This window comes from Hemiscyllium ocellatum, chromosome 25 (genome assembly GCF_020745735.1).
Source record: "Hemiscyllium ocellatum isolate sHemOce1 chromosome 25, sHemOce1.pat.X.cur, whole genome shotgun sequence".
Lineage (NCBI taxonomy): Eukaryota > Metazoa > Chordata > Chondrichthyes > Orectolobiformes > Hemiscylliidae > Hemiscyllium > Hemiscyllium ocellatum.
Window position 1 is genome coordinate 5,433,800 of NC_083425.1, and position 6,129 is coordinate 5,439,928.

Genomic DNA, 6,129 nt, shown 5'->3' on the forward strand with positions numbered 1-6,129 from the left:
TTAATGAATCCTGCAAATTCCAATTTGTGGCATACTTCAGAAATTAGGCAGGTAATTTTTTATTAAGAGGAGGAACATATTTCAATCTTGATATTTTATGCCTTGATGCAATAAAGAAATTTCTCCCTTTAGTATACTTGTTCTAATGCTAGACAGATAACTCCATCAAAAGTGAAACCTTGCACTTAAATAACAATAGAAACCATTACGTTTATTCATTTGTCCTATGCTGCATAGGAACATTATGCTGCAAGATAAAACATTCACATAACTTAAGGCTGCAAAACAAATAAAGCAGAATTCATTATTGCATCTCAGTCCCAACTAATAATTCTAACCCACTTGCAGCCACTCAAACTACAAGTTCCAATCCCCTTCACCAACTTAGCAATATTGTGTAGCCCATCTCTGCTTCACAGCTGCTTTAACAACATGAAATCAGTTGACTTTTTGGAAAGGATTAGAAGAAATGCAGTTCTGAAATCTAAATAGAAATTAAGTTAGTCAGAAGCTTGAAGTTTGCCATTACAATAAAGGTTTTAAACTTTTGGGGTCACTATTTCAATCTACAAAGACATGTGGGTGGCTGGCACTGTTGCCTCACAATGCCAGGATCCCAAGTTCAATTCCAGCCTGGGATGACTGTATGTGGAGCTTGCACATTCTGTGTCTGCGTGGGTTTCCTGCCACAGTCCAAAGATGTGCAGGTTAGGTGGACAGGCTATACTAAAATTGTCAAGTAAAAAGTGAGGTCTGCAGATGCTGGAGATCAGAGCTGAAAATGTGTTGCTGGTTAAAGCGCAGCAGGTCAGGTAGCAGCCAAGGAACAGGAAATTCGACGTTTCGGGCATAAGCCCTTCATCAGGAATGAGGAAAGCGTGTCCAGCAGGCTAAGATAAAAGGTAGGGAGGAGGGACTTGGGGGAGGGGCGATGGAGATGTGATAGGTGGAAGGAGGTCAAGGTGAGTGTGATAGGCCGGAGTGGGGTGGGGCGGAGAGGTCAGGAAGAAGATTGCAGGTTAGGAGGGCATCGACTGAGACAAGGTGGTGGGGGAGAAGAGAGAATGAGGAAACTGGAGAAATCTTGAGTTCATCCAATTGTCCATAGTGCCCCAGAGATGTGCAGGCTGGTGGATTACTTGTGGGAAATATGGGGGGTTGGGTGGCATGCTGTTCAGAGGGTTAGTGTGGACCAGAATGCCAAATGGCCTGCTCCACACTGTTGGGATTCTATGACCTGGTCCTTTTGAAATCAATAGTCTCAGTCTGAGAGAAAAATTTTGCATGTTCATCAGAAATTAGCACAATCAAACTTGCACATACAAAACATGATCATACATTAAAAGTTTAGTAGTATTTAAAAATCATGTGAATCTTCTCTCTGGATGGTGCTTGCCATGCTGGACTAGTTTCAAGACCAGATGACTTCCAGTATTTAGCACAAGCTTTTCTTCAGTGAAATGAATAGCAAACATTAAGGTGACATCACATTCCCTTCATATGTAGGGCAGGCCATGTATAAAAAAATTCCTTTCAGATCCAACTGACATTAACTTGCTATCAATGAAACATGTCGAGTCTGCAGTCTTTGCTTCAGTTCTGTTTGAGTGAAGTTAACTTTTAAAAGCAATATACTTTACCCCAGCCAGCAAACTGACATGTTCGGGTCATATCACCCCAATCAATCTTTAACTGTAAAGATGTTCATTTTGGATAGAATGTTTGGGATACAACAGAAGGCAATGACAGATTGTTTATTCACTAAGTGTCCCAATTATTAACCCACCGCCCCAGCAGTTGGATTAGAAGACAGACTGGAGTCTGGAGTGTTTAGCCAGCTTAATTTAAGATTGATGGAAAGGAAAAAGGGAGAAAATGATTAACAGGTACCCATAATTAAATAATTTTATGTTTTCTTAACATAAAAAGTAAAATGATAGCTGAAGAAATGGCTGAGTTATTAAGACAAAAATCCAAGTCATTCCCCCTACTTTGTGGAGAAGGGAATTGATGGACTGATGGCACTGAGGGGGAAAAAAAAACATCTCTATCTTAAAAGGAAGACTTCTTAATCTTAAACTGTCTCCTCCAAATTAGGAAATATGCATCCCAGGTCCCCGCAGGACCTTACGCTTTAGTAAGATCAATTCCATTCTCCCAAAATTCAATGATTAAAAGGTTTAACCTGCTCACCATTTCTTAACAAGGTGAAGCCTTCATCTCAGACATGAGCCAAGGGATCCATCTCTGAACTGCTTCTAATTCAGTTATATCTCTGTTCAAATGAGGTGCAAAAAGACAAGCAGAGAAGACTACACTCGTGAGAGATGCAGATAGCTACAGTACCTCAAAATGTGCTTCATGTAATTGTTAAGTTTGTTCTCAAGCTAAATTTAAGACAAAGGCTCAGCGCTGACACAGAATTTCAATTAATTAAATAGCCTTGTTAAACAAGCCAAACAGTGCTAGCTAAATTGGGTGTGGCTGGAACAGACAGAACATATTAATGGAAAACTGCAATGTAGACGAGGCCAGAATTTGCTTAAAAAAAGGTAAAGTGCATATTGATGACTATATCTGAACAGACAACATTCTTAAAATAAATTAATTACAAATTTAAAAACCATAACCAGTATGGAGATGTGGTTAGATGGTGACCAATGTCTAAACCTTCACACTTGAGTATCTGATATTTCAGAATAGGGAGCTAGGAAAAGTTTTTACTCCCATTATCAAATTTCAGCCCACAGCCTATCTGCATCCATCTGCAGACTTCGGTTCCTCTTTTATGTCCTCTGTCCTCATTTTTAGATATTAGTATCATAAGAAAAATATGTTAGCTAAGTTTGCTTAATTCAAATCAGAGATACAGACTGCAAATAATTCAGATCCCATCTGAACCCCGACACACAATTACAGCATGCAAACCCAAGAAAAAGACTTAATTATCCATTTTTTTTTACAAATTAGCTAAACAATCCATGCTGCTATGTTGACTCCTCCACAGAGCTCTTAATTTGTGCAACATTTTATCAAACGTCTTCTGGAAATCCAAGTACATAACAGACAGGTTTGCTTAATCCACCTCATCTGTTATTACTTTCTCAAAGTACGAATAAATTACTTAAACATAATTTTCTTTTCAAAAAACCATTTTAACTCTGCCTGATTCCACAGAAAATTTCTAAGCATTGTTTTAACTTCCTGAATAATGTATTCTAGCAAGTTCCCCAATACAGATGCTAGGCTAACTATCCTATACTTCACTGTTTTCTATTCCCCTCTCTTTTTGAATAAAAGGTGCCATATTTGCTATTTCCTAAATTGTTGGACTTTTCCCAGAATTCAGGAAGTCATAACCAGTATATCTAGTACCTTCAGAGCTATTGTATTTTAAGACCCTAGTATATAGATCAAATTCTGTGAAGTAGTCCGCCTTTAGGTCTAACAGCTTTCCAAGTACCTGTTCCCTGCTGTTGGGGATTGTTTTAAGTTCCTCTCTGCCTTTCACATTGATTTTCAACAGTCGTTGGAAAGTTTTCTACAATAAAGACAAAATACTTGTTCACCCTTCCTCCACTTTTCTTGTTAACCATTAATAATTCCCCAGATTTTGTCAAGATTTTCCTGCTTACATCCTGTAGAACAATATATTGCATATACTTTCCAGGGATCTGAGTTAGGATGTGTATTTTTATATGTTTATAATAAAAAGAAAACAATGATCTCTTTGGCAAGATAGAACAATTTTGAAATTTGCACAAGAGTAGTCACAGACCTCTGGAGGGCAGAGATACATGAAATACGCACGGATGTCAAATATAATTTGAAACATAAAAGGCGATACACTTTGGAAAAATCCAAGAAGCACTATGTTCTAAACAACACTTTTGCTGGGGGTCTTACAAATCTTTAAAAAGGTGGCTGGACAAGCTGTAAGATATTTTAAAAATCTAACCAGACAACTAGCCTTGCAAATAAGGGTTCTAAATATAAGAACAAAAGATACACACTTTATAAATCACTAATTTTCCCTTTATTGAGTATTTGATAGAATTCTGGGAAGCACTTGAAAGTGAGAGATTTACTAGGAACACAGATGTGGGAGATTAGAGAAACTGGGATTGTTCAGAGCAAACGAGGTTAAAGAGACCAAACACAGGTACTCAAAATTGAGGCATTTTGACAGAATAAACAGCAATAAACTTTCCTTTGGCAAGTTGGATGGCAGCGTCACAGATTTAAAACAAAGAATTAAAGGAGAAATAAGAAACGATTTGAAGATTTAATGGCCCGGAATGCATGACAGGATAATGGAATCAGATTTCATAAAAATTTTCAAAAGCAAACTGGACATATACTTCTAGAACCAATATACAGGTTTTTTTTAGAAAGGGAAAAAAGTTGAAGATGAAACTAGACAGCTCTCGAAGAGCTAGCGTGGGAATCGCAGGTCAAACATACCCCTTCTGTACTACTGAGCCAAAAGTCTCGATATGCTCATCTAAAAGTTGACTGTTGCAATTTGTTGAGAATGTGTTTTGCAAGTACACTTGAAAAAGTGGAATGAAGATTCTTCTGGATACTGACGAGAAGCAGCATGTCAAATGCCACAAAGAAATCACAGTAAAACTCAGTTTGATCAAGTGTACACTGAAAGGGAGGGGACATTAGCCAGTAAATGATTTTTGTCAGACAATACTAGTTTCAAATGCAAACTCCTTCCGTGTCCAAATATCTCTGTTTTAAACAATTGAACTGTCTCTGGATTAACAATTTTTGGAGTGGGATGGAAGAGGTGCCCTCATATCTCTACACGTGACGTCTTTCTTTCACAATAGATTTTAATCAGCTTGGTCATAATTTTAATTAGCTTGCTCTAGGAGGAAATGCTAATTGTTAAAATACTCCAAAAGCTCAGGATCACAAGTGATCACCTGAACATGTGCATGATGCTACATAGATAAGCATCACAATGTTTTTAAAAAAGCTCATGCTGATCCATTTCCCACAATCTGGGGTCGATGGGTAAGGTGCCCATTATGCTGCCTATCCTTAGGGCTTTATGATCAGCTGTGAAATTCAACGAACAGAGCAGCAGCAATAATGTGCCCAAAATCTACTTAGCACAAGATACATCGGTGATCAGAACAGAAGCTCATAGGGTCACCTATAGGCTATTTTAGAAACACTTTTGGCAATAAAATTGCAGCTAATAACAAAAGGGGTTTCAATTTCGGTTCTACTATATTGGCTGCGCTAGATATTCAATTTATGTAACAAGCTCTGTTATACTATGTATAAATACTTAGAGACAGAGTTCAAGTTATGACATGTAACATCACTCTGATCTCAGAGTTCAATGATCAGTGCAGCCCAAGCAACGTCCCACTTGCCAGATACAAGGAAATGAAAAGATTTTTAAAAACTGGACAAATTTGAAAGTGTAATCTCTCTTGATATGCCATTGATCCCACCAGCTTCTCAGTCTGTGCATTCTGGAAAACTGTTTAAAATGGGAAAGAAATTATAATTTAAATACATGGGAACAATAAATTGTAATTTCTCCAAGCATGAGGCTCCCATATCCAGCAAATAGCACTTTGCTTTAAAGTTAAATACAACCACAATACAACATGATACGTTACTAAAAAGATTTTTAAAAAAGGGCCTTCACCAAACTTGCTACAAGTTTGGGGACAGAGAAATCCAACAGCCATAAAAAGCTGTGAAAGCCCCTGGAAAGGAATAAAATGAAATCTGACTTGCCTCAGACTGAGAGGACAATAAGATTCAGCCTCAGCCTGTCCCATGGCAGGGCTACAGGAAGGAAGAAATAAATTCCAATTTTAGAAAAAACGTTAGGGTGGTCAATTCTACATCCATAAACCATGCATTCACTCCACAATCTTTTCAGAAAGGTTTTTATATATATTGTTTTTCAGTTGCTTATTGACCTAGTTTGCCACAAATATGAACGATTTAAATGTGTACTGGGCTAAATTAAAGCATGCAGAGAGATAAACAGATTTAAATATTGGTTCATTCAAAAGCATAAACAATAAATTCCCCCTCCAATGCTCTTACTTTTATTTTTGCACTAAATTGCAGTATCATGCAGTGGTACAA